Source organism: Sciurus vulgaris, assembly GCF_902686455.1.
Source record: "Sciurus vulgaris genome assembly, chromosome: 3".
NCBI lineage: Eukaryota > Metazoa > Chordata > Mammalia > Rodentia > Sciuridae > Sciurus > Sciurus vulgaris.
The window spans coordinates 17,538,976-17,566,156 of NC_136463.1; the positions used below are offsets into that span (position 1 = coordinate 17,538,976).

The 27,181-nt window shown below is 35.4% G+C and overlaps 1 protein-coding gene and 1 long non-coding RNA gene across 2 annotated transcripts in view; one reads left to right on the top strand and one right to left on the bottom strand.

Moving 5' to 3' along the window:
• The window catches only part of KANSL1 (KAT8 regulatory NSL complex subunit 1), a 160,650-nt gene that overhangs the window by 35,358 nt on the left and 98,111 nt on the right, over window positions 1–27,181 (top strand).
• On the bottom strand, window positions 18,572–27,098 carry LOC306657460. Its single transcript, XR_013762802.1, has 2 exons — window positions 20,120–27,098; window positions 18,572–20,038 (listed from the first exon to the last, which is right to left on the bottom strand). It is a non-coding gene; the product is annotated as an uncharacterized lncRNA (long non-coding RNA).

Here is a 27,181-nt window from a genome sequence, read left to right on the forward strand (position 1 = left end):
TTGTGAACTAAATTCACATGTCTTGTTTTGTTGATCCAGTATTAGTTTTTGCATCATGACTACACTGTTTGAATTATCAGCACTTGAAATGTGTATGTATTCTGTATGTTTGTAACATACATATTTACCATATCTTTTTTTAACTGATAGGGTAACTCTCCTTGTACTTAAAATTTCATATATTTTTGAGGGTTCTATTTGTGATTGTTTTCTTCATATGAATTTTAGAATTCGTTTATCAGCTTCCTTTAAGTCATTTTGAGATTTAGACTGAGATTGCTCTGAGTATATACATTAGTTTTGAAATACTACATGTTGATACTAGGTCTTCCAGAGTTGTATTTTTCTTCTGGTGTCCTTCGTGTTTGGGGTAAAATACACACTCTTCTTTGTATAGTTTTTCCTTTTGTATCTCTTAGGTTTATTTAAAGATTTTAATCCTATTAAGAATGAGATTATTTCTTTTTGGTATATGGAAAACCATTTTTGTTTATATCTCGATTTTTGTGTTTGGCCTCCTTATCTGAATTTTAGTACACTTGACAGTTCTTTATTTCCATTGATTTTACTAACTGGACAGTTATCTAGCAGTAGATAGGGATCTATTTTTGTTACTTTTCATTAAACTTTTGCCTTTGTAATTTTTTTTTTTTTTTTTTTTTCTTTTTGCTGTGCTGCTGGGAATCAAACTTAAGGCCTCATTCTGCTAGGCAAGTGATCTACCACTGAGCCATATTCCTATCCCTTAGTATTTCTCCTTCTTTTATTTTTTTTGTTTCTTTCTTTGTTTCTTTCTTTGTTTCTCTCTCTTTCTTTTCTTTCTTTCTTTCTTTCTTTCTTTCTTTCTTTCTTTCTTTCTTTCTTTCTTTTTCTTTCCTCCTCCTTCTTCTTTTTTTTTTAAGCATTTTGTTTCAGTTGTAGGTAGACACAATACCTTTATTTTATTTTTATGTGGTACTGAGTATTGAACCCTGGGCCCCACACTAGCGCTCTACCGCTGAGCTGCCGCAACTCCAGTCCCTATTACTGTTTCTTGTCTGTTTGCATACACTGGAACTCTGCAGTACATGTTGAGTGTACAGAGGTAGGGGACTTTGTTTTCTGGTTCCTGAGTTTAATTAGAAAAGTTAGGTTTTGCTGTTGAGTATGACTTGTACTATAGGTTTGTGATAGATGGGTATTGTTAGATCAGATGTAGTTCTTTTAATTTCTGACTTAAGTATTTTTGCTGTGACTGAGTATTGAACTTAATGTCTTTTCAGATTTATGGAGATATTTTAATAGGTATATAAATATGCATTTTATATTAATGTATTTATTTATATCTTCTATCTCCTACGCACACACACACATCTCCCCAGAACCTTTATTTATTTTGTGTGATGCTGAGGCTCAAACCCAGTGCCTCACATAAGCTAGGCATGTGCTCTATCAGTGAACCACAGCCCAAGCCCTCCCCAGAATCTTTAAGATTTGCTGATGTTGATTAAACCTTGAATTCATTCAAGCAGTATTGTTACTATTATGAATTAAGTGCTCTTCAGGACATGAGAGACACAGCATTGAACAACATGGCAAACAAAAACCCATGTTTTCTCTAGTTTACATCGCAGTATGTAGAGTTTGTAGCATAAATACTATTTTCTGGATGACCTGGAATATTCTTTTACATATGTCAAAGTTGATTTTGTGAGATTTTTTTTTTTTCCCATTTAATTTATTTTTTGGCTGCTCCCTCTTTTTCCCGTGTTTATAACTTGCAGTGACCTGTCATTTGTTTTTTGACTAGGTATGGTTATGGCAACCCATGGATTGAATAGGTAAATCATCCTGTCTTTTGTATGCTTGGATTAGCTCTTGACATTTTAATAGAACTTAACTGTTAAAAGGCTGAACCAGGTCTGGGGTTCTATGTAGCTCAGAGATAAAGCACTTGCCTAGCATATGTGAGGCACTGGGTTAGATTCTCAGCACTGCATAAAAATAAATAAAGGTCTATTGACAACTAAAAACAATAAGGAAAATAAAAAAGTCTGAACCAGTTGCCATTTTATTTTTTCAGTGTTTTGTTTGTCGTTCCTTTCTCTTTCCCCCACCCCTCTCTCTCTCTTATGTATTAGTGGTGGGAGAGACTAGGTTTTGCTGTGTTGTGCAGGCTCATCATCAAACTTGAGGAGCTTGAGCTTGAGTAATCCTTCTGCCTCAGCTTCTAGAGTAGCTGGGTCTTCAGGCATGTACCACCATGCCTGTCTCTTGCTTACATCCTAAAAATTCTTTTGTGGTTATTATTAAAAGTTTTTAACCTCTTATTAGCCTGTTTTAGTGATCAAATTTTTTTTTAGAAGATTGCCCATTTTGCCTAGATTTTTCAAATTTATTGACAAATTCTGCTTAGTATTCTTTTCAATTCTTCCCATCAATGCTGTTCTCCTCTTTTATATTTGTTCCTTCATTTCTAATTTTTCTTTTCTTCTTGGATACAAAGTGTTCTGCTTTATCATTTATTTTACATATATATAAATTTTTTTTTTTTTTTAGTTGTAGGTGGACACAATACCTTTATTTTATTTTTATGAGGTACTGAGGATTGAACCCAGGACCTCACACGTGTGCTAGGCAAGTGCACCACTACTGAGCCAAAATCCCAGCCCTGTCATTTAGTTTTTAACCAAAACTTTTTATTACATTGATTAAAGTTTGTATATAATGTATATATTTTTACCTTTATTCATTTCTTCTTTGGGTTTTTTAAAGCATTTCTTGAAGTGACACAGTTACACCATTTGTTTTCAATTTGTTTTATTTTCTTTAAATGTACATTGAAGTCTAACATTTTCTCTGAAATAGAATGACTTATTTTGAAGTTTGCTGAGAATGATGTCTTGTTTTTTTTTCCCTAAATAGAACAATTTTGGTTTCTCTTTAGCATAATTGTTTACAAATATGTTAAAATTTCCAGTCTAAATGATTTTTTGCTACTTTTTTATTGTTGATTTCTAACTTTGTTGCATTGTATTCAAAGATTGTAGCCTGTATGCTTTCTGATTTTTCCGATTTGAGCTATGTCTTTGTGACTCATTACATGGTCAGTTCTTAAAAGTTTTATGGGTCTGGACATGGTGTTGTGTGCCCGTAATTCCAGCAGCTCTGGAGCCCGAGACAGGAGGATCGTGAGTTCAAAGCCAGCCTCAGCAAAAATGAGGCACTAAAGCAATTGGGTGAGACCCTGCCTCTAAATAAAATACAAAATAGGGCTGGGGATGTGGCTCAGTGGTCAAGTGCCCTTGAATTCAATGCCCCCCCCCCCCCCCTTAAAAAACAAAAACAAAAAAACCCAAACAGACAAACAACTACTTTGGTGTTTTAAAAGTACATTCTAAGTTTAGATATAAAGTAAGTAAATTGTCTAATAAATAGTCATGATTTTAAAAAATGGATTCACAATACTAAATTTTTTCCTCAGCTACTTGCATTTAATATTGTTCAGTGGTTGAAACGTTAGAGTCTGGTCTACTTGGATTTAAATCATGGCTTAATGATCTTGTGCCCTCATTTCCTACGTGGCATGGGAATTATAGCAATTCCTTATGGGATGTTTGTTAGGAGATATTGTATGTAAAAATTTCTGTAATTCTATTTTGGTTTCTATTGTTGGGCACTAAATTATTATCCATTTTTGTATTTGTAACATATAGCTAGGTGTTTTGTACTCTGTGTGTGTGTGTGTGTGTGTGTGTGTGTGTATTGTATTGGGGATTGAACCCAGGGGAAACTACATCCTCAGCTCTTTTTAGTTTTTATTTTCAGACAGGGTTTTGGTTAAATTGCATAATGCCTTGCTAAGTTACTGAGTCTGGCCTCAAACTTGTGATCCTTCCTCAGACTCCCGAGTCCCTAGAATTATAGGCCTGTGCCCCTGTATCTGTGTTATGTTCGTTGTTTTAAATTGGGTTCTGAGGTCAGAAGATAACTGTCATTTTGGTGACTGTTTTACAACCCTTAGGTTATTTTCTCAAAGTTATATCACTGTTCTGCTCTTGTTGACACATGAGTATGCCAGATCAACTTCAAGCTTGAATACTATTATTTAGAAAAATGAATTTAATAGACTCCTAATGAAACTGTCAGTATATTTTTCATCTACTTGGGAGGAGGATAAGCATTTTTCGGTGTTATTTAACAACATTTCCCTCCTAAGATTTACTGGATTTTTGTTTATTTTGTGGTACTAGGGATTTGAAACTAGGACCTTGTGCATGTGGAGCACACACTACCACTGAACTACATCTCCAGCCCTTACTGTTTTTGTCATTTGAGTAATAGTTTATACAAGATAGAATGATTGGTTTTAGAATATTTTTTCCCCCAAATTAATTGTAGATGTGATTTTATGTGGTGCTGAGAATTGAACCCAGTGCCTCACAGACACTAGGCAACTAATTGCTCTAGCATTGAGCCACAACCTTAGCCCTACATAGGATTCTTATAGGCTTTAAAAACTAAATAGACTCACTGTTTCCCCTCCTTTTCCATATTTTTATGGTTTTCCAGAAATGAATTTGTTCAGGCAGGATTTCTAGTGATAGAGGCATCATTGACATTTGGGCTAGATAATTCTTGTAGGGAGCTAGCTGTTCTGTGCACTGTGATATTTTGTAGCCTCTCTGGTCTCTGTCCTTTAAATGTCAGTAGCACACTCCTCCTATTTTAGATGATTAAATATGATTCCAGACATTGTCATGTGTGCCCTAGGTTGCAAAATCACATCACCTCTGGTTAAGAAACCACCACATGAGCTTTCTGTATATGTCTTTGGAGGGGAATAGATACTAACGACAGCTTTCATAGTGAATACCCTTTATATGGTTATTTAACTACAATTTCATAGCATTTCTTGCTTATGTTGTAAACTCGTGATTTATTTCATAAAGAAACTAAAATTGAGAGATTACTGAATGCATTTTATAAACCAAATTTCATGATTTACTTCTGCTATGATTTTGTGCTTTCTTTTGTCTGATTGCCCCCTATTTCTTTGTCACCACCCGTAAGAAAAGTATTTTTTTTTTTTTTACCTGATTTCAGATAGTGTTTAAAGGTTTAGTGAAGATGAATTGGTGAGTCAGACTGTACCTTTAAAGTAGAAATTTGCCTCCCCCTTTTAAATTAGAGTAATTAAAATTAGAAATTCTTAAAGTGCGGTTCCAAGAGGGAAGATCTCCCTGAAAGACAAATCAGAGTCTGCATTCCTGCCTACTCCTCCCCTTCCTTTTCAGGTACACATGGTTCAAACATGGACATGCTACTCAGCCTTCCTTGGTTAAGTTTGTGTTGAGAGAAGGCTATTAGCCACTGCTTTGTTTTGTTTTGTCTTTTCCCTTTCCTACTCAGGCTTCCACCAAAACTAGATATCCTTTTATTTGGGTATGTTAATTAGCCTCTACTGTGAAAATTAACCCTTTTAAAGGTAGTGGGACTGACTTCAAAAATAGCATATGATTTAGAGGGAGTGTAGTTGCATGAACAACAGGACACTAAAACAACTGGGAATGTAAGGGGGGTTTTCTCTTTAAAGCTCTTACATATTGAGGCATATTGAGGTTGTAGTCTCTTGTATCGTTCAATGTTTTTATTTTTTGGGCCATCCTACCTTCCTTGACTTAAACAATTAACTACTGGGCCTGTGATTTCTCCCACCTTGAAGTCCCCGTAAGACCAGATTTTCTCTTCTTTCAGCTGTTGATTCTCATCTCTTTATATTAGGTATAACTCAAGTGAGGGACTGTCCTATTCCTGGGTTGGTAATTTGGTAATGAATAGAGATGCGCTGGTCTCTTCATGTTTCTTGTGACATTTACCTCTTGTCTTCCTAACCCTCTCGCTTTTTTACTAGTGTTGTTTCTTTTATATGAGAATTAATATACAAGAAAACATTTTGTAAATCACCATGGAGTTATACCCTGGACTGCTTTGTTTTCATTTCCAGTGCACATTTTGGGATGTATTATGTGGCTTCATGTATATATTTACTGGTTAATCCCAGAACAATTCTTTCCACAGGCTCCTAACTGAAAGTAAGTTATTAATGAAAAGGGCACTATTTTACTTAGGGTAAAATGACACATGAAACTTAAACTATTCTTGTGCCCATCTTTGTAGAGATAGCATTTTCCAACTTTGATAGTTGTACAGTTATTCATGTCTCTTAGGGATCTCTCTCTGATCTCAACTAAGATGTGTTGATGAGCTATGTACTTGCCTGTGTTTCTTCATTTGCACTTTCTTGCTAAACTTACTTGACAACAGAACTGAATAGTGTTTAGGATAAAATATTACAATATGACCAAGAAGTCAAGCTGAGGAAGCTTCATACTGAGTCTGGTCTTCTTTCACAAACCTTTTTAGATTAAAAAAACGGTTGCTTCAAGTTTCCTATGTCCGCTTAGGATTTGGTGGTTTTTTTGTTGTTGTGTTTTTTTTTTTAAGGCGATATTTCTATAGAGTTAAGAGTCAAGTTAGAGGGGGAGCAGAATGAATTCCTTAGTGAAGTATCTGAATAATGTTTGAAGTTAAAAACTATTATGGATTCCAGCATCTCTGGGTTGATTGATTCTGTAAATAAGTAGCATTTTGTTGCTTTGCTTTCTGTCTTGCCAATCACTTCTAAAAGGACTTCTTGGTCCAGGGTGTAAAATCAGTAACTTTGTGTGATACTCTAGGTCGCTATGAATGAATTGGTTCATTACTTGATGTTTGCTTGTTGAACTTGAAAAATCAACAACAAAAAACAACTAAATTTACCACCTGTGTCAGTCTAACACCTATTCTTGTCAAACCCTTTTGGCATGATCTAAATAATCTCTGAAATTTCTCCTCTTTCCTGCACTCTCTTCCCTCTTCTTTGTGTCTGTTATCAGTATTAATTTCACCTAAATTCAGTGCCAGTCATCCTGTACAATAGTAGAAGCTAAATGAGGACATTAATTGGGTATAAATACAGTGCTTGGAAAGGATTTTTGGTAAAACTACATAGGACTTCAGAGTTGTATTTTAGTCCTTGATTTGTCTTCAAAAAGTATGGTATTTTTTGGGTTTTCATAATCTAATATATTATTAAGATGAGCTTTTGTTTCAAATATGTTTAAAATGAAAAATGTTATTTGGGTTCTGGGCATATGCTTTAAAGTCTTAATGGCAGATTGTATTCAAATGGAGTAGAGATACTGATCTTTGTTTAGAATGCTTTTGTGGTATAAAATTATTCAGGAACTTGTATATTAATATTTTGCCAGAGATGCCAATTTTTCCAGAATTCTTTGTTTTCAGATTTTTATTTCATATATAGTGGCTTTGAGAAATGTGATCCAGTTAAAATTTGCCTCCAAATTGCATGGTTCTCAACTTTTGCTATACATTAGAATCTCCTGGCTAATTGAGGTGGGAAAAAAATTCTAGACCAGAATGAAACATAATCTGAGGGGTAGGACTCAGACATCTGTATTTTTAAAACTCTCTAGGAGTTCCATGGTGTAGCCAAAGTTGTAAATCACTGCTGCTCTTAAGATGTTTTTGTGATTGAGACCCTTTAGAGAAAAGCTTTAGGATTACTTTCCAGAAAAATGGGCATTACTCCTCAAAGCCTTAATTAAGAATTCCTTCTGGGAGTAGCCTTGACATGACAAATTTAATTAGAAGCATTTGAGTTTAAGAAAGCATGTTGTTTGGAAAGGTGAAGGAATATTCATCACTCATAAATGTATTTTTGTTCATTTAACTGTTAACCAATATGTATCAAATCTTCAGTATGTTTGCATACTAGGTATGTTTACATACTATGTTAGTTACTAGCAATACAGCTGTCAGTAAAAAATTACTATTTCCATGGGGTTTCATCCTAATGGGGAAGACAATGAGTAAATGACCAGAGGCCAGTTAACAGTTGGTATAAAAAGAGAGTAAGGATTGAAAGTGATTGTTTTGGAGAAGTTATTTTAAAATAGAGTGGTTAGGGAAAACCTTTCCTAAAAAGGTGATCTGTATGAAGCAATGCAGGAAGATCTTGAAAGATCTTGAGGAAGAACCCAATGAAGACAACAGAACAATTAGGTCTTATGAGGGCACTGTGCTGTTTGTTGGATTTTCAGCAGAAATACCTGGGTGGCAGGAGCCTATATGGTGATCCATGTGTAGAATAAGTGGTAGAAAATGAGGTCAGAGAGCCCTATAGGCTTGTCAGATCCTGGGCATTTTAATTTGATGGAAACTTGATTAGTGATTGTTAATTGAATATTTACTTTATGCTTAAAGTAATTTTTGGAAATACTATTGAGCTTTCAATTTTTGAAAATTAGCTAGAAAACTAGCATGCAGTATGTTGCTAAATTATGCTTCTGTGAGATCTATATCATACTGTACTTCTATGAGGGACCATCTTTTTTTTAATATTCATAATGCTGAACATAGATATTCAATATTTTGGTGAGAGTCAACTTATATAGCTGTTCTCAAGTTTATATTTATGAAAGTCATGGTAATTGAATTTTTGTGTGCTGGTAACTATTCTTAGTCTCACCGAGTAGGCTGGTGTTAACACCTCTATTTACTTAATTTTGGTACTGGGATTGAACCCAGGGGCACTTAACTACTGAGCTATAGTCCCTTTATTTTATTTAGAGATAGGGTCAGTCTTATTTACAGACAGGGTCTAAGTTGCTTAGTGCCTTGCCAAGTTGCTGAGGCTGCCTTTGTACTTGCTATCCTCCTGCCTCAGCCTCCTGAGCCATTGGGATTACAGGTGTGTGCCACTGTACCCTGTAAGATTAATTTTTGACAGTATGATTTGTTGGGCCAGTGTCATTAGTTTTTCAGCAATACAATATAAAGTAAGAGAGCCTCAGGCTTAGTTTCTTAAAAGTGCTGTGTTACATAAAGGTTTTTAATTGCAGAAATATTTTTTTGAAGCAGTGATATTTGTTTCTTATTAAGTAAGTATAAAAGTGCTGTGGGAAATAGAGATGACTCAAGATTACATTCACTGGCTAAGGAGAGCTAAGACTTTTATATCATTCACTGTGGTTTGAGATACAAAGCAATCTCCATAAAAATTAGAAATAATGTGCGATGAACGAGTTTCTCAGAAAAGGGAAAGAGTTCTTGAAGGATAGATAGGATTTAGTTCTGTATTGGGAATGGGAGAAGCAAAAGAGCTGAAGGTCTTTAGAAGGAAAAACAGAAGGAAATTATATATAAGTTGAGCGAAAGATTGGATCAGTTAGTATAAGGAGCTATAGTCTCCAGGAATGGTTGGTGCATGTCTGTACTCCCAGTGGTTTGGGAGGCTGAGACAGGAGGATTCAAGTTCAAGGCCAGTCCCAGCAGTTTAGTGAGAACTTCAGATTTATTTTATCTCAAAATAAAAAGGTCTGGGGATGTAGCTTGGTGGTAAACACCCCTTGGTTCAATCCCCTGTATCAAAAATAACAATAAAAAACAACCAAAGGAGTTATTTATAGAAGACAATTTGGAATGTAGTAGGGTGGTGGGAGTGAGGAGGGAAGATATCATATGCAATTAGACCCATATAGAGGAAGTCCTTGAGTATCAGACCTAGGACTGTTGAGCTCTATTTTGTAAGGAAAGAGACTTTTTGATCAGAAATCATGAAGTTTATAATGGAATTTAGGAGTTTGATGTTATTTGGGTGGATTATCAGTCAGCAAACTAGACCCTGTAGGCCAAATGCAGATGGAAGCTTGTTCTTGTAAATGAGTTTTTTTGTTGTTGTTGTTTTGTTTTTTGGTTTTTTTTTTTTTGGCAACACAGTTGTACTCATTCATTTAGATATATTGCCTGTATAGCTGTTTAATCCTACAGTGGCAGAAGTGAATAGTTGAGATAGGTTTTGTGGCTGACCGTCTGTAGAATCATGTCAAATGAATGAAGGCTAGAATTGCAGTTGCTCCAGTAGAGAAAGAGAAAAATTTATCGAACTTGGCTGTTGATTAAATTTGGGAGTATAGGGGGAGGACTTTGTTACAGTATCAGTAATTAAATAGGGTGATTTGGGTAGAATAGTCTTTTAATATTTAGCTCATTCTCGTGTGTGCTCTATAAAAAGACCCCATGTGAATTACTGGTTTAAAGTGCAAATCTTAGAAAGTATGAATTTTTGATGCTTGAAAACCGTGTGCTATGCACTTTTTTAAACCAATCCACTTCAGTGCTTTAGAATTTTCTCTGAATTACAAAGATTGTGTTACTCATTTTACTGTTGAGAAAACCAAGGATCAAGACATGTAATTCTCAAGTTACACAGCTAGCGGACAGGTTTATCTCGTGTCCTCAGTTTGTACTCAGAATCACCCTACTACTTTTATTTTATTTTATTTTATTGTGGTGCTGAGGGTTGAAGCCAGGGGCCCTGTGCATGCTAGGCAAGCACTCGACCAACTGAACTATATCCCCAGTCCCTTACCCTAGTAGTTTTAAAAATGGATTCCTGAGGCTTTCTATCAAAGGTTTTACCTTGTGATTTGAATATTTTTTATTGTTGCACTGCACTAGAGAAAATATTGCCATCTAGCCTTTCTATTACCAGCTTTTGCCTTATGTGAATAATGGTTAAATTTTACCTCACAGTGCTTTTACCCAATAGTGGCTCAAGTTTTTGCTTTTTATAAACATTTGAAATATTTATTAAGCAGGTCAAATAAGATAATGTAATTACATGGTACCTTGTTAGTTGAATTTTTCACCTTCTCTTTAAAATATGTTCAGAATTTCTAAACCACCAATATAAAAATGCATATTCATTTTTTAATTGCATTTGAATGTATTTTTTTAAAGTGAATCATTTTTGCATCCAGGAAGTATGGCTTTTCAAGGTTATTCTAATGTGAAGCAATATTTCTTAGTTCATTGACTATTTAAAAAAAAAAAAAAGGAATATGTAGATGCGAACCCCCTTAGAGCTATCATATATCTGTGATAGAGATCTTTCTACTGTGCTTTTAGGATCAGTGTAGAGGAAAGAAGCCTGGACTGTCATAAGATTGGGAACCAACTTGGCCATTTAGTCACTTTATGACCTTGATTAAACCATGTAATCTTTTAAAAATGGTTTCCCTGGACTGGGGTTGTGGCTCAGTGGTGGAGACCTTGCCTAGTATGTGTGAGGCACTGTGTTCATCTACAACTTAAAAAAAGATTTCCCTGTCTGTAAAACAGAGATGATGATAATATGGTTTCATGACTTGCCTTGTTTCTGTGGTGTTTAGAGGATCAAATTATGTGAAAGTTCCTGTGAAAACGAAAAGCTTATTTAGGTACAACATGGTGGAATTCATAGAACTTGTGGATTAATGATGCATTTATTTCAGTGCTTTTCATAGTTGATTCTCACAATAAGTACTTACAGAGAGGTTACATGGATGCATGCTCTCTCTTTAGGAGATGGTTTAGCTGTCTAGAGTAAAGAACAAAACAAGTAAAAAGATTTTAGAGAAGCTAATATAGATGGAGCATCACTGCTCATCATTTCATTTAGAGTTTATAGATACTACAAGTGAGTTTTGTTTACCTAATTTATAACAAAGCGGATTTTGTAAGCAATTCTAGATTGACTATTTAGTGCATGAAAATTCAGAGCTGAGTTTCTTTATTAGCCCCTGAGAAAAGGTTGTGTTTAGGCAAAGCATAAAAATGTTCTTCTGGAAGATAGTTTTTATAGCTAGTGCTTAACTTTTTCAAAGTCTTGATGAAAGTTTGGGGAATGTATTATTTTCTCCAGATACTACATTATGAAGCGCTTAAGTAGAAATAGAAAGTTGGTTATAGAACTCAGCAGATTTATCTTCCTAAAAAAATAATAGGAAATAAAGGGCTAAGTCATGGCATCTACATTTGAAATATGTTTTTTAATCAAATCCTCTCTTTACCACCTCATAGTTTGATCTCCTTGCTATTAAGAATCAAATTCCAAATTTAGAATATCCAACCTCTGGTAGAATTTTAAACAACCTTGATACTTTATTCATCACCTTCTGTGTGACACTCAAATAATCTGAAATGAACTGAAGAGTTAAAAGTATTCCCTATTTTGTATAAGAAAAGGCAGCAATAAAATTTGGTCTTTGAAAGTTAATATTCTCTCTTTGCACCTAGAACCCAAAGAGCAGTTTCATTATCATTCCTTTCCTGGAGAGGTCTGCAAAAGCAAAATTGTCATCATAAGCTACTGTAAAGGGTCTTAATTCCATTTCTTTCTTGGGATAAATCTTTTGCTCTGTAGTGGCTTCTGGGTATAATTTCTTCTGAGAGGATATTTATAATTTCTAGATGGTGTTCCTGTAAAGCAAATTGTCATATACAGATTATACCTGGCAACCTATACCTCCAATTCATGGCTGTTTTTAAAGGTTCTTGATGTGCTTTATTTTCATAAATGGTTAGAAAGAATGCTGAGTATGTATTTTTGTATTAAGAATTTAAGAATTCATTGGGGGGGCGGGTGGGAAGAATTCACTTAGAGGGTACCAGGAATCGACAAAGTTGGTTTAGCTTTTCTTGGTTCAAATATGAAAGTGCAATTAGTTGCCTGTCAAAATTTTGTTGATATAGGCTTCTTTGTACTGAGGTGGAAATTTGGAATTTTTTGTTCTGTTTTAAATTAGTGTTTGCTCATTCATTCAACAAACTTTTATTGCTTATCCTTGAGTTTGGCACATCATAGGAATCTTTGTGTGCTAATACAAATAGAAGATTTTGAAAGTACACAACTTGGAGAGTAGACTTTTCTTCCTTTCAAATGGTAGCACTATAATTTTATCTTTCCTTGAACTAATTTTAAAAATTCTTTATTGCTATTTTCTTCCTGATGACAAAGTCATAAAACCCCCTTGCAAAAAGCAAAGAACCACACGCGAATCTGAATGTGTTCTAATATTACTTGATCTATTGTAGTATCATTGTGGAAAACATTATCTTCCTTTGGGATAATACAGTTGGCCCTCTGCATCTGAGAATTCACCCAATTGGAGATGAAAATATTTGGGGAACAATTATGTTTGTATTTGTACAGACTTTTTCTTGTCATTCCCTAAACATTACAGTATAACAATTGTTTACATGGCATTTATATGATAGACATTCTAAGTCACCTAGAGATGATTTAAAGTATATGGGAAAATGTATGTAAGTTACATACAAACACTACATTGTTTTTATATGAGAGTTGTGGATTTTGATATCCCGGAACCACCAACACTGAGGGATTACTCTGTAGAAAGCATTTGATTTGGAACCAGTCTTAAGTTCTAGCATCATTATTATTATTATTATTTTTAATAACTCTATGGTCCTGAGCATGTCACTGAACAAATCAGGACCTCAAGTTTTTTTTTCTTTCTTGTACTGGGAAAACAGCCTCATATAATTGCTATTAAAATTTTAATATAAGCACATATATGGTATTAGCTCTGAAATGAATAGTCTCACCTCACTCCCCCATACCCATTTCATCTGGAATGTCCTATGTTTTTAGTTTGTCACTTGGCCTTTGAGGACTTTGTAGTTTGTGTATATCATAGCTATGTGCATATGTACATTGTATCAGTGTACTTCATGAGTTGTATTTCTATAGAAATCCATTGGATTGAGCATAGTTTGAAAAACAAGGTATGATTTTCTTTACAATATATTTTACTCTTTTTTAAATCTTTTGATAGACTTTTTGAATGTTTGATGTTTGTGCATACATTTATTTATTTATTTACTTATGGTTTCAAAATCTACAAAGAAAAGAGGGTGTGACAGTTCAAAAGACTGCAGGTATTTCTTTATTAGTTTGCTTTCCAAAGAGATTCTCGTTGTATTCCTATCAGCAATAGATGTCAGTATTTCAACATATTCTTTTAACCCCTCTCCAACTAGCATGCAAAATGACTCTAAAAATGTTCATGAAATTGGCAGGGAAGATCACCTTTACTTAAATTCGCATTTAGAAATTATTGGTGAAGTGGAACATTTTTATCTGTCTTGTCTGTCTGTCGTGCTACTGGGGGGTTGAACTCTCGGTCATTGAGCCACACCCCTAGACCCCTTTTTAAAAATTTTGAGATATGATCTTGCTAGATTGCCCCATGCCAGCCTTGAACTTGTGATCCTACTGCCTCAGCTTCCTGAGTTGCTGCATTAAAGGCATATGCCACCATATCTGGCTTCATGTTTTTAAAGCAGTCTTTTTATATTTCTTTGATGAAAGCAGATATAATAGTCCTGCATTAAAATATTTTGGAGTCAAACTTGGATAGAGCTAATTCTGAATAACAATACTTTTATTGCTGTCGTAGCTACCTTGGCAGCCTTATTCAGCCTGCTTATCAACTTTCACCCTTTTCTTTCTGAAATAGGTCTTTCCCATTTCCTCTCTTTAGTTGGTCTTTTCAGCCCAACTGCAGAAACAGATTATACATAAATTCTATACTGCTTTAATATGATGTACTTGCAATGGGTCAGTTTGTTTTGTTTTTCTTTAACTGATTATCAGTAATCATCCTTTCAAAAGAGGGTGGAATTGTTGAACTTTTTGTTTCATGATCTAAAGAAATTTTGCATCTTCATTCAAATTTTAATTAGTCTGGGAGAAGATGGTCAGTCTGCAAAAGGTCTGGAGAGGAGTGGAAGGTGTTCTTTTTTTTTTTTTTTTTTTAATAAAAAACTTACTCCTGGGCTCTGTGCCACATGCCTGTAATTCCAGTGACTCAGGCAGAAGGTTCACCAATTCAAAGCCAGTTCCAGCCAAAAAAAAAGAAAAACAAAACAAAAAAAACAACAACAACCAATAACTGGGGGTAGGTAGGGTGGCTGGTGATGTGGCTCAGTGATTAAATGAGTACCAAAACCAAACAACGACAACAAAAAGCTTACTCTTTTTTTTTTGGGGGGGGGGGGCACACTTTTAATGTAGTTAAAGAAAAATCCTAACAACAAAGAGCCACAATTATAATTGTATTTCATTCTTCTTCTTGGAGTTGAAGTTGAAAATTGCCTTCCATTTCTTAATTTGCACCCAGTTAGCCCCTGCCCCTGAACACTTTTATTTGAAAAGAGTCAGTCAGTAGGAAAATGATGATTTGTTATTAGTGATCAGTGACATTGATCTAGGTATGTCATGCGATTAATGGCTGGATTGCAGAGCTCCCGTGGCCATTGGTGAATTATGGTAGGGCAGTAGGGAGGCTACTTGAAGAAAAACATTGGATAAGGTGATATGTATGGTCTGTTTGGGGACTGGAGATAAGGATGTTTGCATTTAAGCAATAGGAATGTTTTTCTCAGGGTTCTGACATAATAAAGTTGATACTGTGAAGTGAATCTTACACATTTATGTACTTGAGAATGGTGAAAGGCAGAAGACAAGCAGTTAAATCGTTTTGCAGATACTTAGCTCATTATGGTAACCCTCAAACATAATACATTTTATTCCAGAACTATCTAAAATTATGTATTCTTTTATGTGTAGGCCTCTGCATTTTTCTTTGATGTTTCTGTAAAAATACTGTAGTGAAAACTGTTACATTTATTGCCTGTAGACAACACTGGGCTGGGGTGTAACTTAGCACTGGAGGCTTGCTTAGCATAGATAGGGTGTTGGGTTTAATTCCCAATATCTAAATAAATAAATTATAAATAATAAAAATAAAATTAGAAGAGATAATATTTGTGGGACTGGGGAATGTAGTGCAGTGGTTGAGTGCTTGCTTCACATGTGTGAGGAGGCTCTGGGCTCAACCCCCAGCACCACCAAAAAAGGAAATAAAGGTAACAGTGAGTGGGTGTCTTTTATTTTGTAGCAAAGTCATATATTTTGAGAAGGTAAACATTGAAATTTTTAAAAAACTAGATATTGATATACAAGGTGTAACTCTAAGCAAATATTTGTTGTTTTCGTTAATAACAACTCAGGCAAAACCTAATTTCAGTCCTTTACTCTCTATCACAAATATTCACCAACGTGCAATAGTTATCATATAGGTATTTTAAATTTTATCTAGAGCTATACAGTTGCCATTTTTTGTTCAGACATTCTCAAAGTTTAGTCCACAGACCCGCAGAATCAACGAACACACATTACCCAGGAGTTTGTAAGAAATGCAAATTATGGCCATACTCCAAACCTACTGAACCAGAGGCTCTGGGCAAAGGAATGGCGCGGAGCCTAACAGTCTGTTTCTTTTTGGGGGAGGATGGGGGCGTTGGCAACTGAGGACTGAACCCTGAGGTGCTTAACCACTGAGCCACATCCCCAGCCTTTTCTTATTTTGAATCAAGTTCTAAGTTGCTGCTGGCTTTGAACTTGGCAATCTTCCTGGGGTCCCTTGGATTACAGGCGTGAGCCACCATGCCTGGCCAACAGTCTGTTTTAATAAGAAAGCCCTCTAGGTGATTCTTGGTCAAAGTCAGGATTTGAAAATCCTTGATTTAAAGCAAAGAAAGAATGCCATTTATTTCATCTGGATTATTTAAAACTCTTCAATTCAGAGTGAAAAAGGATGGTAGGATAAAATATATAATTAATGATTTTTGTGGGCTACTCTGACTATTGGTGTAAGGGCTAGGTTTACTTTTCATTTTTCTTGAGCTACAAAGATAATTTTTGATTATTGAAACAGCTTTATTAATGAAGATGACGATTTGGATGGTTTGGTCACCCGAATGGCCCTTCCTTCCTTAATGCAGTCTCCTGCTGGACCATTTGTTAAAGGATTTCATTCCTACCCAGTTCAGAATACTGGTTAGGGAAAGCATATAAAATGATGTTGGAGAGGCTGGGGTTGTGGCACAGTCGTAGAGCACTTGCTTCGAATGTCTGAGGCACTGGGTTTGATTCTTAGCACTGCATATAAATAAATAAAATAAGGTTCATCAACAACTTAAAAAATACTAAAAAGTGATGGTGGCCCTTCTCAGCCTTTTGCCAATGGAAATACTTCAAAATGACTAATATGTAAGGGGGGTGGGGCTAATTATGCACACTGAGCAAGGGTCTATTTGATCTTATTTAATTCTTTTAAATAGATTTAGGGTGGATGAGAGTCATCGTGTATTAAAGTAAATTCATATGCTTTATAATTGACTCATTATAAGTACATATAGTTCATTTGCAGAGTTGTACAAGCATCAGCCACAATCCGATTCTTTTCCTAACTAAACCCATTTTTTCCTTACCAAATGTTGGCCATCACTTGTCCTTTGGAAAAATGAATGAATAAAGAAAATGGGACATATACAGTAGTACATCTTATCTGAAGTTTCACTTCTCATGTTTCTATTGTTGGCAGTCATGATTAGCTTTTCGTATCATGGGAAAATCAGGAGTAGCTTTAGTCTATGTCACAATGTCTGTTATTCACTTCATTTCATCTCATTAGGTAGGCATTCTATCATCTCATTTCATCACAGTAAGGTTGAGTGCAGTTCAATAAGATATTGTGAAAAAGATACTAACGCCATATAATTTTTATTAGAGTGTTATAATTATTAATCTTTAGTTATTGAAAATATCTTACAAGTTATTTATAAGAGGTACGTATGTGTAGGAACAAACAGGATATATAGACTTTTGTTCTATTTGTGATTTATAAAAATGTAAATTCTGGGTTGTATAGTAACTACACAAATTTTTGAGGAACTTCATGTTTTTCAAAGCCTCTGTGCCATTTTATATTCCTAATTAGTAATTTATGAAGATTCTTAATTTCTCCACCTTTGCCAGCACTTTTTTTGATCTGTATTTTAAATTATAGCCAGGCTAGTGATTATGAAGTGAGATCTCTCAGTAGTTTTGGTTTTGATTTCACTAATGACTAGTGATTTTGATCATGTTTTCAGGTACTTCTTGACTATTTACACACCTTCAGAGATATGTCTAGATCCTTTGGCCATTTAATTTTTTTTTTTTGTACCAGGAATTGAACCCAGGGGTGCTTAACCACTGAGCCACATCCCTAATCCTTTTTTATATTTTATTTAGAGACAGGGTCTCGCTAAATTGCTAAGTGCTTTGCTGATCAAGGCTGGCTTTGAACCTCCTGCCTCAGTCTCCTGAGTTCCTCGAATTATAGGCGTGTGCCACTGTGCCAAGCTTCTGGCCATTTTAAATGTGGCCAAATGCTATATGGATATGAAAATAACAGCATTACAGCTGCCCCTTAGTTTCCATGGGGTTCTGGTGTATCACTACCTGTTGCACAAAGTCTGAGGATGCCTAAATTCCTTATAAATGGTGTAATATTTACGTGTAACCTATGTATACCCTCCCATGCACTTTATCTTAGTTTTTATTTAATTATTGGTACTGGTGATTGAACCCAGAGGCTCTTTGAGCTACCTCAGGAAAGTCCCCACTCTTTTTTTTTTTTTTTTTTTAATATTTTTTAGTTGTCAATGGACTTGTATTTTTTTATTTAAAAAAATTTTTTAGGGCCTGGGGAGATAGCTCAGTCGGTGGAGTACTTGCCTTGCAAGCATGAGACCCTGGGTTCAATCCCCAGCACCGCCCCAAAAAAAAAAAAAAAAAAAAAATTTAAGTTGTAGATAGATACAATACCTTTATTTTTTATATGGTCCTGGGGATTGAACCCAGGGCCTTGTGCCTGTGAGGCAAACACTCTACCAACAAAGCTACTCCAGCCCGACCTTTATTTTTATTTGTATGCAGTGCTGAGAATCAAACTCATTGCCTCACTCATGCTAGGCATTTGCTCTACCACTGAGCTACAACCCCAATCCCTATCCCTTTCTTTATTAGTTGTTTTTCTTTGTTTGAGACAGGGTCTTTCTAAGTCACTGAGGGTCTCACTAAGTTGCTGAGGTTGGCCTCAAACCTCGTGATTCTCCTGCCTCAGCCTCCCAAGGTTCTGTGTACTTTAAATTGTACAGCTATGTAAATAGCTGTTATGTTGTGTTATTTAGGGAATTATGACCCACAAAAGCGTGTATTCAGTACAGATGTGATTTATTTTTTCCCTGAATATTTTTAATCTGCTCTTGGTTGAATCCTCAGATGAGGAAGCTGTGGATATGGAGAGTCGAATATACCATGATTTCACTTCAGTAAAGGCTAATTTTTAACTTATTTAGTATATAAATATTGATTTCCTGTATTGGTCTGTAATGTGGGGAATATAGCAGTAGAGCAGCACTTCTAGTTTTCTATTTCTCTGCCTTTCCTTTTAATTAATTGACTCTAGTTTCTCCCTTAAAACTTAAGAATTGTAGCAAGTTAGAAATTTTAAATGGTAGTACTTTACTTTTGGTGCCTTTTATGATTGATTCTTAGGCTACTGAGGACAGTTGAGTAAAATTAAATTTAATGAATTATATCTTAGAATTCCTCATTAAAGTTTGTGTGTTTTTTTATTTCTGTTACTTCTTGACTTGTCCTAATAGGAATTGTAGTTGTGTTGATGGGTTACTCTGGTGATCCTTTGACTTCAGTTCTTGTAGGGTGTGGCCTTCAGATCAGGCAAAGAAGGGGCTGGGGAGATAGCTCAGTTGGTAGAGTGCTCACCTTGCAAGCACAAGGCCCTGGGTTCCATCCCCAGCACTGCAAAAAAAAATCTCAGATCAGGCAAAGAATACTATCTCAGTTTTGTATTAGATTTAATATTTTAAAAGTATTTTGAATTCTTAGTCACATGCACATCCAAAGAACCAGACAAGCTAGAAAGTATTTACTTTGCATGTATGGGAACAATGTTTTTCTAAAGTTAAGGCAGAGTCAGGAAATTTGCTTCTATTTGTGGTTAGCTTGAATGATCTAGGGCAGATCACTTTACTAGCCTCAACTATAGTTTACTGCTGTTCACTGACAGCAGCTGGGAGCTGATAACAAAGTTTAGACACCTTTTCACCTGAATCTACTCACCAAAAGATTATTCTTGTGAAACTTTTCAGAACAAGAAGATGGAAGCCACATTGTCAGATTAAGTGCATACCAGAAATTTTTATGGCAATTACTTGTATCAAAGGGAGTGAACTCACCTAATTTTTCCCCAGTATACCTATTGCCTGATTCATGCAGGGCTTTGAGAATAATGTGTTATAGTTAAATTTTGACTAAGGATGGTAACTCAGATATGTCAGGTAATTATATGTGAGAAATACAGAACAGAAATAGGTATGCACTCTAAAAAATGAGGTAAGCTTCTTGGAGAACGGGGAGATCACACCTGATTGGAATATTGGGAAATATTTAAGAAAATTTAATACGAAGTACTGTTTTGACTATAAGGCATTAAAGAGGATGGAAAGTAAATTGAGAATGAGTAGAGCTGAAAGAATGAAAGGGCCAGGGGACAAAAGTAAATTTAAGCCAAAGGGAATATGTGTGAACAGAAAGTCAAGAAGAGAAATAATTTGGAGAGAGAAGGGTTTGACACTTCTGTTGAGTGGTACCTGCTTACTGTTCCTGTGCTATACTGTACTTCTGCTCTGCTCTGTACCTACTCCAGATAACAAAAATAAATGTTCAAATAAAGTTTAATCTGAAAATAATTAAAGAATTATTATTTTTTTTAAAGGCTTAGCTGCTATTTATCTGCTTTCAGCCCATAAACTGAAAGTAACTGAACATTTTGCATTGCTTTTTAGTTTACGTATATTCCAGGAAATAATGTTTGGCATAATTTGGTTTATAATGGCATTTAAATTGTGCTTGCATTTTGCTTTCTCTCTTATTAATACTTTGATTTTTCTGGTTTTTCACTGCTAGTTTTATTTAATTTTGAACCCTCAGGAGAAAGATACTATGTAAATTTAATGAAAGATTTCTCTCTATTTTTAGTTCGTCCTTGAATCTGGGAATGAGAACCTGGGTGGGCTGGATGATGGGAAAGACTTAGGAAATGTCAGAAAGAAATGAGAAATGATTGGCCTTTAGGTAACCAGTCTACTTAATGTATTTGTCATATCTGTTCGCCTTGAGACAATCCCCCACAGCAGTACATCCCCCATTCTTTTATTTTTTGAGGTAGGATCTTGTGAAGTTGCTGAGGCTATCCTCGAACCTAGAGATTTTCTTGCCTCAGTTTCCCAAATTGCTGGGATTAAAGGCATGGGCCACCGTGCCCAGCAGGAAATCAATTTTAAATATGATTGCTGATGATGCCAGATTTCTCCTCTTTTTGGATTATTTCATTTCTCAGCATTTCTAGGGGAAGACTTTTATTTTCAGTAGAAAAGGGTAGAGATTTGATTCTTCGCTCTGTTACCAAGAAGCATCATTATGGGTATGTGAACATGTGTTTGTATATGTTAAATAAAAATTTAAGCCATGTGATAAAGATAACTCTGCCAGGTTTCAGAAAAGCAACAGGTTTTGATTGTATGCCAGACTAGTGTACAGAGAAAAATAATACTTTATTTATAGAATATATAGATAATGGGCTGTAGGTCCAGCTTAGTGGTAGAGCTCTAGCATGTGGGGGACACTGGATTCAACCCCTAGAACTGTGCAAAAGAAGTTTATGTGATTAGAAAAATCATATCTTGATATTGGGATCATTTATGTGAAGATTATCATAGAATTTCCTTTCTCAAACACAGAGTTCTTTTTGACTAGTGTATAGGGCTATGACCCAGAGAGAGTAGCAGTACCTGATTTCTCAGTGGTTAAGAGCTGTTGAGTAGTACATCTCATTGAATGTGTGTAGCGTTGAGTGATATTTAAACTAATGTAAGAACACTTGATACCTTTTCAGTTATGTGGATATTTGTGTAGTTGCCTAAGCTAATGAAGAGATCTTTGAAATTATGCAATTTGATTAAAATTAAAGTAGATAGGTTAAGAAAAAAAATTGAGTTGCTGTGAAATTGTTGGGTTGCTGTGAGAAATTTTTTAAAAATATCTTATAATTTGGGGGGGGGAACCCCCTTTCATATTTGTAAGTCTCTTACTATGCTGTGAATCTTTTAGAATGTTTGGGGCAAACCCATGAATCCTTAATTGTATTTCTTGATTTTATCAATAAATTTGTCATAGACTAGTGTTTGTCATTCTTTTACATTTTATTGTAGATATACATAAAATTGGAGAGAACAGTGCCATCAGCTGTCCATCTGTGTATGACCCAGCTACAGTGGGCATCAACCTAAACTATTTTGAAGCCAGTTCTATAGAAAATCTTCCTTCACCTAAGTGTCTCTCAGTCAGCCAGGCCTGTAATCCAAGAGGCTCAGGAGTCTGTGGCAGAAGAATAAGTTCAAAGCCAGTGTCAGCATCTCAGTGAGGCCCTAAGCAACTCAGGGAGACCTTGTCTCTAAATAAAATACTAAAGAGGGCTGGGGATGTGGTTCAGTGGTTAAGCGCCCCTGTGTTCAATCCCCAGCACACACACACATAAAAAAAAGTATCTCACAGTCTGTCTCCAAAAAGATGTATAGACTTTTGTTTGTACCATGTCTTTTAAAAAATTTTTTTTAAGTATTCCTGTGTTTTATTCAAAAAGAAGTGAAAGAATAAAGTAGAAGTTATATAACAGGGTACAGAACAGTAGAAATTAAGTGTAACTGATACTTGACTTTTAGAAGAATATAGTATTGGGTAAGACCCAGATCCATAAAGGAGGCAGTGATCAGAATTCGTTACATCAAAAGGCATACCCATCCCCCACTGACTTCTACAGAGATTGCCTGTCCTCCTCCTCTGCTTACCCTGTGAAAGTTAGTATTTCAGAGTTTAGTTTTCACCCCCACTTGCCTCCCTCCCTCTCATTCCTGTCATTCCTTTCCTTCCCTTCCCTGCCTTCTTTTCCTTCTCTATCTGTATTCTTCCCTGGTGATCTTCAGTTCCAAGCATTATCCATGTAACAGAATAATTACAAATTTATTTATTTTTTTGACCAGCTCTCTCTCTCCGCTGAAGTTCAGACTCCATCAGTCTTGTGAATACTTAAATTTAATATACTTAGAATGGAGCTCTTGATTTCTCCTGCTAAATAAAACCAGCTATTCTGCTGCAATTCCCCCACCTCCTCCTCTTACCCATTACAGTAGGTGGTAAGTCTACGAGTCCACCTTAATTCCTGTGTTTGGTTACTCCTACTCCCAGTTTTTCTTACAAGACTTTCTGTTCTCTTTCCAAAATATATCTTGAGTTGGACTTGGTGGCCCACGCTTGAGGCAGAAGGATTACAAGTTCAAAGCCAGTATCAGCAACTTAGGCCCAAAGCAATTTAGCAAGACCCTGTCTCAAAAATAAAAAAAGGACTGAGGATGTAGCTTGGTGGTAAAGTGTCCCTCAGTTAGATCTCAGCACCTAAATAAACAGGTAAGTAAACAAACAAACAGATTGAATGTATGACTTCATTTCTACAGCTACAGTTCTCTACTTGAACCAATGCAATAACGTTCTGACTGGTTTCCTTGTATTTAAGTTCCATTGTGGTATTTACTGTGTGACTCAGTATCTAATAGAATGTTGGCAAACAATATTGTGTAAAGAAATATCAGAGAGAAGGTAGAAAATGATCGATTCTGGTTTTCTGTATTCTTCAGGTTCATTTTTTACTGTTGACAACTGTCAGAGAAGGGATATTATTTAGCTTTGTCAAGTTAATTTGGAGTTGAAGGGTGAAGGAGACAGTTACCAGAAATTTTTCCTTAAAATTTTTAGAATTTTTTAAAAAATTGAACAACTATTGTAGCATATTTTGTTATTACCATTGAGCTTATAAATCTGAAGCCACCTTAGCCAGTAACAGTATTAAAAGAGCTAACTAGGCTCTTAGGCATTGAAAGCTGGATGATAGAATAGAAGATTATTTTCTTACACTTATGTGATTGTAAAATTACTCACCCCATATCCATTTCTCCATACCTTGGCTTGTACTTTTCCTACCTCGTGGCTTTTCATAGTATGTCATTCTTCTTGAAATTTCTGGTTGTGGTGAAGATGAGTTTACTTCCTCTGTCCTAAGAGTTGCTTAAAGTGGTAGTTTCTGGTTGTTTCATAGTAAAATTATTACAGCTAAGATGATAAGGTAGAATGAAAAGATCTTCGCCTTAGAACAAAGAAGTCTTGGTGTGCTTCAGTATTGTTCTACCACAACATCTTCCGTAAGGATTTTGGAGTTGTACTTGATCAGGTTGGAATGTTGGTTTTGGTAGTTGATAGTTGGGCAACCTTTTGACACATTGCTTTACCTTTCTGAACTTCAGTTGTTCTATGAATTGGGGCCTGGCTGAGCTGTTGTTGGAACTGGAGATGAAAATGCAAAACGTAGTCAGCAGGGAACCTGGCATAATATAATAGACCTTAAGTAAATGGTCTTAATGATTATTTTGAGCAGATGATAGAATCTTTTCAGGTTTTCATTTCTTCATGTTTAAAAATTAGGGTATTTGATTAAAGTAGTGATTTTCTAATGATTATCACAATCATCTGGAGTGCTGTTAAAATAGATTTCTGAGCTAATACTTTAGAATCTATGGTTAAGTGGGTCTAGAAATGGAACCTGGAGTGCAGGTTTCTAATGTTTCCAAGTGAGGCTGATGGTACTGGTCTTGAACTACATACATTCTGAATGTAGTTAATCAGTTAAACATCTAGACTGGATAATCAGATAAATTGAAGGTCTCTGCCAGCCCTAGGATTTTACTGCTAACAGTAGCGATGATAATAGCCTGTATTTGAGACTAGGTGCTGGGCACTCTACAAAGAATTTCATATGCACTATTTCATTTGGTTCTCATGGCAGTTGATATCCTCTTTTAACATGTTTGGTAAGTTATATACAGTCATAGTGATGGCACACTTGAGATTGCTCTAACCTTTCTCTTAGTCTAATGAGTGACTTCCAACATTGTTTTCTCAGATTTTTAGGGCTCTCACATACTAGTTTTTACTTCTTATATGTTTTGCTTACCAAATTTTTGTTCTTGCTGTGTCCTTAAGATTCCATATCAGAAACTGATATTCAAAACTTAGTTTATACTAATTTAAGCCCTTGTGATGTGTTTTATTGCTGTTTTGCTTATCAGGCTTATTTCTTCAGATTTATGCAGTTCTTTAGAATATGGAACCTTTCATTTGATTATTGTATAGTGCTCAGCAGAATGCTGTTCACATTGTAATGGATCAGATGATTATGGTGGTAGATTGTCATTGTAATTATTTTGGCAGGTAGATATTAGGCACTTGGGTTTCATGCATAGAATGTACTAGCTAATTTTGAATATTCGTGTTACGGCATTAAAGTTCCTTACCACTTTGCTGCTTTTACACAATTAAAATAAATATTAATTTTATGGAGGGAGAGATACTTAATTGGTTAGCTCAATTTCAAATATAAATCTGAAATGAAAAGGTCCTTTGTTCTGATTTTGGATTTCCAGAAACCAGATGTGTAAGGAAAATTATATAGATCATTTTAGCCTGAACACAATACTCATATTCTATTTGTGTTACCACTCACCTGTCAGTTTGAACAGCCTATTCATTGTAGAAGGGTCAGTAATAAGTCAGTAATAAGTAGGATAAATTTCCCTTCATATATTCTCCATCATAGGAATTTTCCCACTTTTCTGATACTTAAAAATAAAACTGGTGGCAGTTTGAACATCTATAAATGAGGTGAAGATCAGCTTCTGCTTTAAAACCAGGACAGATAGTTTTAGAGTATAACCTTTTTCTTTTGAAAAAGAAATTGTGGCAGCCTTCTTGATATTTGGGAGGATGGGAAGGTTTGACAACTACTGAAGTTTAGTTGTACTCTTCTGCTCCATAGAACATCTTTTTTGGGTGTGTGGGGGGAGTTAGCAGTGATTGAAACCCTATGGTGCTTAATCACCCAACCACATCCCAGGGCCCACACCCCCACCCAGCCAAGACAGCATCTCCGTAAATTGCTGAGACTGATTTCGAACTCAGAATCCTCCTGCCTCCACCTCCCCAGTTGCTGGGATTACAGTGCCACCATGTCCAACTCCATAGAATTTCTTTAAAACATTTTATTTTGTAGCTGTGCCCTGGGAATTTCACTCCTTTGTACTTCTGTAAATGGTATAAAGAATCCACAGATGTTCAGAAGTAGCTGTTGATGAGTGATGAAGGATTGAAAGAGAAAGGGCCAAACTGGGGTACTCTTTTCTATTTTCTAGGTAAAAATTTCTTTGGAGACATATTTAGCTGTGCAGCAGTAAATGCTATTCTATAGAGCTCTAAGGCAGCATTATAGGAGATGATGTTTCAAACTGACTCTAGGATTGTTGCTCTGGTAGTATTGCCAAAATGCAAGCCCAGGGAAAGAATGTGGGTGGGGTTAACCAGGGTATTATTATTATTACTACTATTAAAGTTTTTAAAATTCTTTTCCATCCTTACCTGAGCTGTTTACCTAAGCATATACGAAAACTGATTTACAATTCTTAGCAAAGTCCTTTTATCCAACCTCCAGAATGTACTCACTGGGTGCCTTGTGTTAAGATGAGGGCTCAAATTTATTGACTTCAGAAAACATTGTTTCTTTAAAGGAGATTTTTTTTAAAACTTAAGCCCTGTTTATTGCTGTAAGTGGTGACTTTAAACTTGGACTGTACAGAGAATAACTGGAAAATATTTAAGAAAAAAGTCCCAGGACACACCTCCAGTTAAATTCTGATTTAATTGATCTGGAGTTGGTCTCTAAGCCTTCAAGTCTGAAAATCTCCCTAGTTGATTCTAGTATGTGATCACTATTGAAGAATATATTTTTCCTTATTTCTTCTTCGAGTAATACAGGTTCTGTCCCCCCACCTGCACCCCAAATGTGTTGTAGCTCTCAGAGGGAAGTTGAGTGTTGAATCTGAATCTAACCCAAAAGCACAGAAATCTGATCTTATAATTTTGCAAATACTCAGAGTAGGCATATAGCTATTTTTAAAAATAATTTCCAACCTTCCCTTTTAATATACTTTGCTTGCTAAAATAAATTTTCTGTTTAAAAACAGTCCACATTCTTTGATATATGACTGATTTACCAGATTCCTAATATCGCAGGACCTCTAGTTCTATTTGATGAGGAAATTCTTTGTCATTTTAAGTAATACTGTCAAATGGTATAGCACTGTTTCTCTAATTCTGTGATTTGTTTTTCTAAATGGGCAGTTTTTACATACTTGCATTCCATTTTCAGGTAAGTGG